Raw genomic sequence first — 13644 nt, forward strand, 5'->3', positions numbered from 1 at the left:
AATACATACAGTAGCATGTACAGTAGGTTTGGCATGCTTGGATCATAGCACAGTGGCTTTGTTCTTTCTGTGTATATGCTCGTATGGTGACCCCTGAAAACAGAATGTACAGTATGTCCTTTCAGTTTGGCTATGTCGTAATATTAATGGTTTGATCTGTCCAGCTCCAGTTGGCTTTTCAGTTTTTAATTCCCAATGCACTTTAGAGTGAGATATATGACCCTTTAAAAATGATTAATCACCATTCTTTCTTCTCAAAGACCACTAGTAACAACATTTCCTATTCAACCTAGTTCATCACACAGGTCCCTTATAGTCTTTAGCACAAGAGTTTTGTTTAATGTATGCATCTGGTTTTATATTGCTTTTGTTGTTTTTATTATCATTATTATTCTTTATGATTATTTTTCTGAAGATTAATTTGTCTGAACAGACATTTACAAGAGCTAGACACAAACTCATAATTTACATTAACATGTCCTCTTGAATGGCCAAATACCGGTGATATATTCTTAATTAAAGAATTAAATTAAATTAGAATTGTCTGCGAGTTAGATTCATGGTTCAATTCATGGTATGACAAACACCAATATGTATGTCAGTGCTAATTTAGGATGAAGTGGTAAATGTTCAATCAATTGTCTTATAAACCTGAAATACTGGGCAACATACATGAATAAGAAATGTTGCTGAAATGTTTTCAGACAACTTTCTGAAAATGCTAATGTGTAATTTTCCTGACTGTTTTCTCACTCAAGGTTACTTCAGGTTTATAGGGATTATCAGTATTACAAATTAACTGTACCAAAGTACTTGGCATGTTTCATACAGTATGTTTTAAATTATTCTGTATAATTATAATATAATAAACATACATTGTGCAAATCTGTCATGTATTTTCAAGACTTTCTATGCTGCAAAAGGTAGCATTACCATTTACAACATACAGTACATGTACAATCAATATTAATATTGAAAACTACTAAACTTACCTCTAGAAAGAAAAATGTATCTCCTTGCGAGAGTTCTCCCTGCTGTACACTCTAGTGCACTGCGATTGAGAAGGTTTCCAAATACATTTATAAACAAATCAACCTTGAACTTGGTGTCAGTTCAACTGAAGTTGTCCTTAACTCCAATGATACATGGCTAGTGTAATGGGGGAACGTACAATTAGTTTATTTATTTTATTCCATTATGTACACATACCCAAAAAAATTACTGGACATATTAAATCATAAAAAGATGGACATTTTTCCTGTTTGCCATTATAGTCTGTCATAATATCATCACGTCAGCTATATCTTATCTTGTGGACAATGAACTTACGATTATTTGTATCTCACCTGGTGAAAAAGCCCTCATTGGAGAATGTTAATCAAAATAATATGATACACTGGATTACATTACAACATTGATACAAAGTGTGATGAGGTAATATTTAGAATTTCCTTCAGAAAGATAACGTGTGTGTGTGTGTGTGTGTGTGTGTGTGTGTGTGTGTGTGTGTGTGTGTGTGCGTGTGAGTCTGTCTGTCTACACACTGTACAGTCAAGAAATATATATTTTGATTATGCACAACAGCACAAATAATGTTTACTTGACCTGACAGAGGCAGCCAGTCATACCCCACACAGAGAGGCATAACAGTCAGCTGGGGTTCAGAGGCACAGTAAGGGGGAGTTCCCTTACTTTAGCGATCTGACGATCGCTACGTGCAGTTTCTTTCCTGTACTCTGTACACAAAGTACACAGTATTGTTCCTCAGCAGCCCACAGCCTGCATTCTGCCAGCACGGGGAACAAAAAGCCCACCTGAAACCCAGAGGCATGGCGTCGCGAAAAAAAAGCTTGGCCACAGGCCCTGGGCTCGCCCCACAGACGTAGATTTGCTGATAAGGGAGGCGCATCCAGCCGTGGCCTCGCTCCCACCGGCTCAAAGCCAGCAGATAAGGAGCCATCGTTAACACGGATGTTTCATCTACCCACCACACAGCTGCCCGAGGGCATGCCACAGGGAAGACATAAAAGCAGCCTTAGATTTGCTCTGTGTGCAGAAATAAACCCATAACAGTTGTCAACTCTATAGAATGGAGAATAATCCAGGTGAAATAAAGCATCACACCAGTGTGACCTCCAATTAGTCCCTGTCAGTTCTGAAGTTTTTTTTTGTATTATTTTTCTTTTTTACCAACTTGCATAAGTTGGAGGAGAAGAAATTGCATCTGTGTCAGTTGCATACCATGTTTGCAGGTAGTTTAAAGATTAATTCAGCCATAAAACAGTTGTGTAACAGAAGGCATTTTATCTTTGAGCTGTTGTAGAGCTGTAGAGTTTGTGAGGATTGGGAAAGTCTATCTGATATGTCTACACTTGCTCTATTGATGTCTATCGTAGCTGCTATGCATTCAGTTTTCTCATACTCACAGTTGGCTAACATTGTGAGCCCAGCAAGTGATTTGGGGGATTAGAAAATAAACAAGGCATTTAAGACCTCTTTCACGACAAATAGCATAAGTATATAGGGCTGTATATATTTAAATTTGATCATTTATTTTCTTTTGAAAAATGTCACCTTTAATGGCATGGCCAAAATAGGGGTTGAAAGCAGTTAAAGCTACAATCCCTAAGTTTTATGACTGTTGTCTCCCTCTCCCGATGGAGAGATGTAATTGCAATGTATCTAGTGTCCAATCTGGTGCACCAGTGGAAGAGTAGGAGACTACCTCCAGGGCCGTGCTTTGCTGTAGGCAAGGCTCGGCAGCCGCCTGGGCCACATCACAGGCAGGGGGCCTCATGAAAAAAAAAAACTTTTTTTTTTTTTTTTTTTTTTTAAATAATACATAGAAATAAACAGCTTTCCAATCCATTCCAGGCCTTTAAAAAACAGACAACATTCACTCAGCCTGAGTGTTTGGGGGCCCCTCCTGAGTGACTCAGGAGGGGGCCCCATGAGATCTCCTCAAATTATTATTTAAAATATATATAAATAAACAGCTTTCCAATCCATTCCAGGCCTTTAAAAAACAGATAGCATGGGCCCCCAAACAGTCAAACTTTAAAAAGTAGGGGGCCCTGGTGAAGCAGTGTTGTCGTGGCATTTTTAAAAAATGAGGTCAGTCATGGGGCCCCCTCCTGACTGTATGTTCTCTCTTCCCTTATTGGCAAGAGAGAACATATGGTAATGTCCCTGTATGTTGCCACAACCTCATGAAAAAAAAAAACTTTTTTTTTTTTTTTTTTTTTTTTTTAAATAATACATAGAAATAAACAGCTTTCCAATCCATTCCAGGCCTTTAAAAAACAGACAACATTCACTCAGCCTGAGTGTTTGGGGGCCCCTCCTGAGTGACTCAGGAGGGGGCCCCATGAGATCTCCTCAAATTATTATTTAAAATATATATAAATAAACAGCTTTCCAATCCATTCCAGGCCTTTAAAAAACAGATAGCATGGGCCCCCAAACAGTCAAACTTTAAAAAGTAGGGGGCCCTGGTGAAGCAGTGTTGTCGTGGCATTTTTAAAAAATGAGGTCAGTCATGGGGCCCCCTCCTGACTGTATGTTCTCTCTTCCCTTATTGGCAAGAGAGAACATATGGTAATGTCCCTGTATGTTGCCACAACTTCCTCCTTTGAAGAAGGTAGGCTCTTTGGTGCAGGGGGTTGTTAACTGGACTGATGATCCATGGGTCATGAGTTCAATTCTTGCTTGCTGCAGTTCTGTTTGGGGAGATCTCATGAGGGGGCCCCATGAGATCTCCTCAAATTATTATTTAAAATATATATAAATAAACAGCTTTCCAATCCATTCCAGGCCTTTAAAAACAGACAACATGGGCCCCCAAACTCTCAGGAGGGGGCCCCATGAGATCTCCTCAAATTATCATTTAAAATATATATAAATAAACAGCTTTCTTTCAAATCAATTTGAGGCCTTTAAAAAACAGTCAGGAGGGGGCCCCATGACTGACCCCATTTTAAAAAAATGCCACGACAACACTTCTTCACCAGGGCCCCCTACTTTTGAAAGTTTGAAACTCTCTCTAATTCAATTCAAATGAGCCTTATTGGCATGAGAGAACATATTATTGTAGTGTCGCGATAGTATTCCACAACTTCCTCTGGTGATCTAGGAAACTTCTATGGCGCAGGGGTTTGTTGGCTGGATCAATAAACCATTGATTATGAGTTCAACTCCAGCTAAAGGCGCTGCTGTTCTCAGCCACAACAGTATTATGTCTACATTAACAAAGCAAAAGGCTCCCTCAATCCAGAGTAGACTTATACTATTAGCACAAAGAAGCACCATTTGTCACACCACTCTCGAGCACTGCATTTACATTTGAATCAGCACAATCTACAGTGCATGAGTAAGTTGAGACTCTCTCTCTCTCTCTCTCTGAGGAGTGAGTGTGTGTGTGTGTGTGTGTGTGTGTGTGTGTGTGTGTGTGTGTGTGTGTGTGTGTGTGTGTGTGTGTGTGTGTGTCAATTCAAGGAGCTTTATTGGCATGATAAAACATATGTTTACATTGCCAATCGAACAACAATCTAAACAAAACAAAACAATGAATGTACATGTTAACTTTGTGGATGGTTTTAGCATGTAGCTAATTACAATGTGAAAATATTTGGTCTCTCAAGTGATCTGTATCTGAAATCTGAGAACAGCCACACATTAGCCACAGACACCACCACACATGTTGGCTTTGACATGGTAATGTGTGTTTCACTTCAAATTGAATTGTTCTACTTCAATGGTTTGTTTTAAATGTCAATAATGAAAGTAGCTATTCTTCTTCATAATAAATGTTTTTAAAAGTGCTATACTGTAGTTATAGCAGTGACTGAGACAACAGACTGAAAAACAATGCTTTATAACTGAATACCCAATGCCACCATTGGATAGAAAGAGAGTGAGACAGCAATAATATGTGATATTATTTAATTTAATAACAATTCACTATGAATATAACTTGTAATGAAGTAGTGAGATTGGAATAGAATTATCAGACAGACAGACAGATAGACATCTGTCTGTCTGTGTTGGTGTACATTTGTGAAAGTTTGAAAATCTCTTTGGCTTTAAGCTCCCTCTCTTCATACAATACTGTGGCAGCCATAGCTGAGTGGTTAGGGAGCCCGCCTGGGAAGCCAAAGCCCTGGTAGTCGCAGGTACGATTCCAGGCAAGGTCAGCAATGTGTTTATGTGTGTCCCCGAGCAAGACTACTAATTGCTCCCTGTGTGCTTCACAATATTTAAAATCCTAAATTTGGGAAATATACTTTTTAGCTCGATCTGCTATTTGCATTACTTTCTTTATTTAAATAAACATATTTTTAGTTTTAAAGTTATTTAGTTTTACATTTATTTTAATTTTTTTGTCAAACATTTTTTGTCAAAACTTTTGAAATAATTAAAAACAAAAATGTAGGAAACAAAAAAATAAAGGGGTATTTTACTCACAACCCTTAAAAATTGGTCCGCGACCCACATATGGGTCCCGACCCAGGGGCCTCATACTGGGGTTTGCCTAGGGCCTCCTGATCCCTAAGCACGGCCCTGACTACCTCCAACCACTGCAGATGTGCATGTAATATTCTATTAACATACTCTTTTAATTTACCCTGACTTACAGTAAACATGAGTTGTGAAAATCTCTTAAATGTAACATTGATGTGTTGTATTCATGTTACTGTACATGTAGGTAATAATGTAGATAAGATTCCATCAAAGACACTTAAAAAATAGCTTAATGGTAACGTATTTGCTTTAACTTTTGTAGTTTGAAGCGTATGTTGTGATATGTGGTTAAGATTGACATGTGGTAACTTGACTTGTTTTTTGTTTTGTTTTCTTGTGTCTGGGGGGGCGGGGGATTTGACCCATTTTGGCCCATTTTCTTCGCTCGTTCTTTGAAACAATTCATTAAAACATGCACATGTTTTTACATGTACAGTAGTTAGGTTTCATACTCTTTTTTTATTAGTAGTCTGCGAATTTGGCGAGTGTGCGTGCATGTTCTTAGTCATCAGATCAAGGCCCTTCCTCACATGAGTACAGTTGCATGCAGTTCCCGCTAGTGTTGTTGGCCACTGCACAGCTTCACCGGAGCTGTTGGGAGTTCATCTGAGGGCGGGTATAGCATTACTCATTCATTTTTGTGGTCCAGATTAAAGTGATTAATGGAGGATTTATTAGCATTCTCTACATTGCAGTGGCACGTCATGCACATAATCCTGGCCCCTGTGCCCAGTGAGCAGATTGGCATGCCATTTGTTCACATTTAACATTACTTGGCTGTTTATACTTCCCATGGCCCTGTTGTAAACTGTAGTTTATTGCACCTCTGAAATGGCACAGATTTAGAGCCTCAGTTTATGAGTTGCATTTCAACCATATCGCCAATGAAACATGTTGGCATTGTACATTTCTGTCGAGGCAGGCGACATTTGTAGATCATTACATTTCCTATAATGAAGACAATGGATAATGATGTTATCTAGCTGTAATAGACTAACATTAGAACACACTTACTTTTTTTTTTTTTTTTATACTTGTTTTAGTTTTTTTTACTTTAAAATGTTTTAATATTACTAAAAATAGTTAAGGGTCAAAATTGACCCGTAAACCATAGAAGGTAAAAAATCATTTATTTTTCATATACTCAAACTTTATTTTACTCCTGATAGCAAATGCTAATTTTCTCTCACTCTCAAACATGTAAACATTGAATATTGACAATTTGGAGGGAATTGAGCCACACTTCTCTGCCGCGTCAAATTTGACCCTTAACACCACAGGTGTCACTTTTTTTTTGAGACCATTAGAATGAACTAAAATGGGAACCCACCCAAGGAACCCTGGGGGTCTCCGGACCCCACTTTGAGAACCAATGCTCTGAAGGGTGGTCCGCCCCCGAACGACTATAGTGCAGTCCATGTAGGACCTTATGGCCTTATTCACAGGACACAAGTTGTGATGCTTTGCTGGCTCACTTCCTCCAGAGACAAAGGCCATGTTACACCTTTCCCCAGCAAGGCAGAAACCTTGTTGGCCAGATGGTGTTGCTGGAGCTCCTTCTCTATCGTCCTACGCCAGATCATTTTAGGTGTGATTAATTTGATATATAATGCTCCTGATCTGAGGTTAGGCCTGTATAGTGGCAAGGTTACAGAGACTGCTATTTTCGTGTGCGACACCGTCATATGTACGACGGAGTATAAATTAGATACAGGTTCCTCACCCAACCTTACATTATTGAAAAGTGTTCCCTCTGTCAGGCAGGCACGTCATTTACACCCAGGTGTGGCAGATAAAGGTGCAGTGGAAAGGAAGATAACTTTGAAGGAATGATTACATAACCATGTTTACATGGAGGATGGTAGCCTCCATGTAAAATGAAGTACAGCAGTTTCATGTGAGAATTTCAGATCACAATCAGATTTAGAGTCACTTACATCTCCAAGTACAAAACATGAACAGGAATTTTACTTATTAACCTTGGAGTGACGTACTAACCATTTATAACTGAGCCAGAATTCAAAGGGACAGTGCAACACATACTCTGGACATAATAGATGCTCAACATTTAATAGCAGTGTGAGTTTGAGTAGTGTGGCAGCCTACTCTCACAATGTAAATTATGAATCAGTTCAGTATTTGGTTGGTGTGGAATTGAACCCATTAAAATCTGCAGTGTTAATTTAACTCTGAGAGTGTCCAAGCCTGTAAGGGTCCCATTTGGTAACAGTTTTACACTCTCTGAGTTACAAATGGATAAATGAACACTGAGGACTTTATTGTGCAGGAACCAAGCTGAGCTGCATGTGCATGAGTCAGCTGAAATGCTCCAATAACAATGGAAGGGAATAATATGCAGAATGATCTCTGACTTAGGTGACACAATGAGGAAATATAAGGTGTATGGATCAGTGTTTCGAAAGCAATGGGTCGTCCCAAACAATGGGTCGGGACTTGGGACCCATTTTTGGGTCACAAACCCATTTTTATGGGTCGCGAGTAAATGTTTAATTTAAAAATATTTTCCCCAAAAAAAATCCATAAATTAAAAAAACGTAATCTGTAGTGGAAATAGCAGATCTAGCGAGCTTTTAGATATTTTCACTAGTTTGGGTCCAGGCCTGGGAGACATAAACTTTCTCTTTTGAGTCTTGTATGGGAACCACTGGATTACATCACAGACCTCGCTGTGACTTTTGTGTGGCCCTCCTGTGGACAACATTACAAATGGTTTGTTCTTCATTGGCAGCATGCCAACAGGGGCCTGAGTTGATTCCCTTCCCTCCCTCTCTGCTATCTCTACGCTCTAGTGGTTCAGGGACTCGATGTGACTCACAGCAGCCAGCGGCCTTACATTCCTCTAACAGCAGATATGCATCATGCCATGCTTGTGCTAAATTTCTGTGAGAGCACCCTGTCCTGTGATATTATCCCCCCCCCCCCCCCCCTCTCTCTCTCGCACGCACGTGCACACTCTCTCCCTAAACAGAACACAGCAAAAAAAAAAAAATATTGAAAAGCACACAGTCCTGAACAACACCTTCAAAACAACCCCCACTCATTACTGGCCTTCGACTTTGTCCGGCCCCAGTATTTACAGGTTGAGAATAAGTAATGAATAACTAGTTCTGTTGGCATGCGCATGCGCGCGCACACACACACACACACACACACACACACACACACACACACACACACACACACACACACACACACACACACACACACACACACACACACACACACACACACACACACACACACACACACACACACACACACACACACACACAACACACACACACACACACACACACAGTTGGGTTTGCAAACTTTTGGGGATATCGCAGCATTGCAATTTATTGCAATGCTTCTTCTCCTTCCCTTAACCTTAACCATAACAGATACACACTTAAAGGTAGGGTAAGTGATTTGCAATTATTCAAATAATTGCAAAATGGGTCTATGTTCTGATAGTGCTCGTTACTATAGAGTGTCCTGTCCATATAAGGAGTCTCCATGTCTCTCCAGCGCTTTATAAAACAGAAAATGCATTTTCGTTTCAGTTTCAGTTTCATTTCCAATTTTATCCAATCAGGATAGAGAACTCAATCAGGATATAGATTAAACAAGTGAAATTGGAAGTGATGACACTAAGAAATGAGCAGGCAAAATTAGAACTGGAACACTATAAAAATGAAGCTTAAAATGGGTACTTTCTCCTGATTGGCTGAGATTTTGACACCTACCAGAAAATGTATTTTCTGTTTATTAAAGAGCTGGAGAGACGGGGAGACTCCTGTTACTGAACAAACACTCTATAGCAATGAGTACTATCAGAATATAGTGTTTTAACCTTAAAAAAAATACTTTTTGTTTTAACCCAAAAATATCACTTACCCTACCTTTAACCTTAACCTGACCTTATGAATCTGCAGTAAAATAAAACTGGGGACAATGATCTTGTCCCCAATTACACATGCCGTCCCCATTCAACTGGTTTGATGCAGCTTCAACAACAACTCTATTTGATGGTGCTGTATGTGGCAAGTCCTACAACACCTGTCCTGCCATTTTTTGTTTTAGGCCAAACATGGCCAGCAGGTGGCGCCTAAAGAACTATCATTGAGATGCTCCTGCGGTGATGAGCAGTGGATGAGGAACATACAAATGAGTAGCTCCATGACCTCCACACAATACGCGCATATTGCTTATTGGTGTGGAATTCTAAAAAGGTTTATCACTTTGAGCTAGACACTAATGGCTCTGCATGTGTCTGGATGGGAATAAGCAGTAATCAAGATAATCTGTAGACGCTATGCATGTTGACTGGTGTGGGTAGAAACACCTGAGTCAGTTGTCTTTATTGGTACATTATGTATAGACTCAAGCATCATACAGTAATTATATATGACAAAACACCAGACAAAGCTCCACCTCAGGTGGGCAGGAATATGGATTGTTAAGCACATTAGGATAGAGGTTGTAAGACTTATCTGAATCAATGTACACAAAGAAAATATCTAACTAAATAAATAAAGAGGTAAATGCATTTAGACATTTCAAACAGACCATTCCATATGAAATGTTTTGCCTTTTTTAGATATAAACTAATGTCAAAACCAACTGAAGTAAAGATAGCTCATACAAATGTTGATTGAACATTTGTTAATGGAGATGCCTGCACATCTCACATCTCTTTTTGGCAAGTTCATAATGGAAGATCGTCGAATGTAGTCATAAGGTAATAATTGTATCCATGGTGGTAATGTCATGAAACTGATACTGATACTGTGGGATATTTCCACCTAATGAAAGGGACCACAATGTGAATAATGAGAATGAGTCTTGTCATGTTTTTACAAAGAAATGGTTCACATTTACAATGACAGTCTAAGGCCAGTGTAAAAGTGTGCACGACGACGCACAAAAAAAATAAAAAAAAATATATATATAGCTGTTGTTGCCAACATTATTTATCATAGCTGTAACAGTACAACATCTGGTGCCTTATAGCATTACAATTATTAGTGTTTAGTGGTTAAAGATACTTTGGTGCAGGGGTTCCCAAACCTTTTCAGATCGAGACACAAAATAGACATTTCTTTCTCCCCCGGGACCCAATCGTATAAAATACGTTATGAATTAATTACTTACGCCCTATTTAAATAATAATAATAATAAATAGTGAATATAGCTGATCTACAACCTCACAATGTGCATTGTGAGCTTGTAGATCGGCTATTTTCACAATTTCTGAAGACATTAGAAAATGTATGAAAGACCTTTTATTTATTTTTATTTATGGAAACAATAATTTGAAAACAACAAAGAAATGTAGGAAAGGGGAAAACAAAAAACAACTTCATATTTACTTGAGACCATTTAGGAAACACTGCTTTCATGTATTTGTTTAAGGCTGATGTGTGTGTGGAACCATCGTTGAAACTTCTGGTCGAGGACCAAATCCCAGAACCTTCTCTCCTGTACAACATCTCCCTAACAGCTTACTGTTTACAGCAATAAAGAAACAAGATATACAGTAGTACTGTCTAAAAATGGTTGTGGCCTCCCTGTCCAATCTGTAACCATCGATAGATAGTACTGTACATCATTACAGTATGTGTGCAGTTGGTGAACGAAGACTCACAAATCGCAATATGACATTCACTGGCGAAGCCGCACTATTCAGGCTGGCTGCTCATGCGCTGTGCACATCACCAATAACAATGTTAGTGTAACAGAGATTCGCTGAATGTTTTATTTATACTGCATAAATAGATTTTCAACTACAGCATGAACCAACTTTCACAGTCTTCATAAGTTTCACTATTACTTCACCAGACTTTTTCATTATTTTATGGCCCTAGGTGCTTCAGGTTTGTGATGTGAATGTGTCTGGTCTACCTTTTGAAGACACGCACGCACGTGCGCGCGCACGCGCACGCACGCACGCACGCGCACACACACACACACACACACACACACACACACACACACACACACACACACACACACTGTTGTAGACAGCTTGGCCTACACCTACGTAATAATACACATCTGAGAGGGCTGACCATTCCTAAAAAACGAAGACAGTATCAGCAATAGGATCGGATTGGTCATTTATCTCATTAATGTCTTTAGAACAACTGCAGAATAAGTTGAAGTCATGTCTGCCCATCTGTCAAACTGCTCAGGAGTTGTACAGACACGTGTGGGATAATGATCCTAAACCACACAGCACAGGGTTTTGGGAATACAAATAGTTATAAAACATATAGTAAATATAGTTTATTTTTATATATATATATATATATATATATATATATATATATATATAAGCCCTGGTAAAGGTACAGTACAATCTGTATTATTTTATTTTATTTAAATGATCTCAAATGAACATAATCAGTCTTCTATTAATTACAACATAAATGTGAGTCTCAGCTCTCGGTTTCTTTGTTGAAATTGAACGGTGTCCCTCTTTAATGTAGAGAATGGACACCATATTTCAGTCAGACAACTCTTGGATTTAATATATACATTTATTGAGTATAAATATAGTGCATAAATATTTATAAGCATATTTGGAGTCAAGTCTCATTTAATTTGTTCCCTTTAAGCATTAAATATTATATTAACTGATTTTCCACATGAAAAAATCAGTTAATATGAATGAAATAGACCTCCATAAGGGAATCATATAGAAACAGCTAGCCCACAGGTGGATGCTGGGGTAATGGTGGGAGCACAAAAAACTTCATAGAGCTGAGCACAAAGCAGCAGTAGAGCAGCAGCATAGCAGAGCAGAAGCAAAAATAATGAGATGTGAGCAGGGAGGTTTAAATAGCCCGCCCTAATCAGATGGAGTGAGCATGTGACTGATCAGCTTTGAGTTGTCAGCCTGAACTAGCTCCACAGGCTTCGCATCGTGAACCACAGCAGGATGCGTCTTTGTACTGGTAAAACTCCAGCTCCATAAATCACAGAGGGAAAAAAACATGATAGCAAACAGCAAGAGAAAAAACCCACAAAAACAAAATAACAATGAGCAGTGAATCTCCTCCCCTTCTCGCTTGAAGCTCCAGTTTCTCATGTTTCTTTGCTCTCATACTTTATTTGTGTGGTTGCTGAGTGAAAGCCACCACAGTGGCAGAGCGGCCCAGAATAGCAGAGGGCGGGGAAGGCCAGTGGACTTGCATGTGGGCCGCTGAGCTGTGCGCTCTGTAGCGTTTCTAAACCATACGCTGGCCTGTGGAATGGAGGCTGCTTCCTCATGCATGCCAGTGGTCAGAGCTCGGCCTACACACCCTCAGCTATTTCTGTCTCCCTCCCCCCCTCCCTCCCTCTCTTACTCCCACTCTCTCTTACTCCCACTCTCTCCCTCAAACACACACACACACACACACACACACACACACACACACACACACACACACACACACACACACACACACACACACACACACACACACACACACACACACACACACACACACACACACACACACAGAGTTTAATTGCCCTCCTCCATACTGCTGAAATTATGGGAAATTAAGTGGAAGGAGATGGGAGAAAGAAGGTGAAGGAGAAATTAAAGTTTGAAGATGAGCACCTCACAAAGTTCAATCATACCGTCAACTTCAAAACAGGGGGGCGGGGCGGCAATGTCCAGTCCTACAGAGGGTAGAGGAAATACGAAAATACTAACACATCACACCACACCCGTCCTCCTTTCACTACACTCGCTCCCCATCTCCTTCAGGACTGAATGAAAAATCTCCCTTTTGACCCATCAGTGCATCCACAGAAATTCTCCCTCCTACCTCAAAGAACTCCTCACCCCACAATCCTCCGCTCGAACCCTCCGCTCTGCCAACACCAACCTTATTCATTCCCCCAGGACCAAGCTCTGCACCATGGGCGAAGGGGCCTTCTGCTCCGCTACTCCTCGTCCGTGGAATGCCCTCCCTGACCACCTGAGAGCACCAGACTATTGATGCTTTTAAAAAGGGACAAAAAAACTACCTTTTAACAAAGCTTTTTCCTGGTTTTACCTGAAGGCTTTTATGCCTTTGTGTGCTTTTATACATTTTTAAACTACTTTTATTCATTAGTTGGATT

Source organism: Gymnoscopelus microlampas (assembly GCF_963454915.1).
Source record: "Gymnoscopelus microlampas genome assembly, chromosome: 13".
NCBI classification, from domain to species: domain Eukaryota; kingdom Metazoa; phylum Chordata; class Actinopteri; order Myctophiformes; family Myctophidae; genus Gymnoscopelus; species Gymnoscopelus microlampas.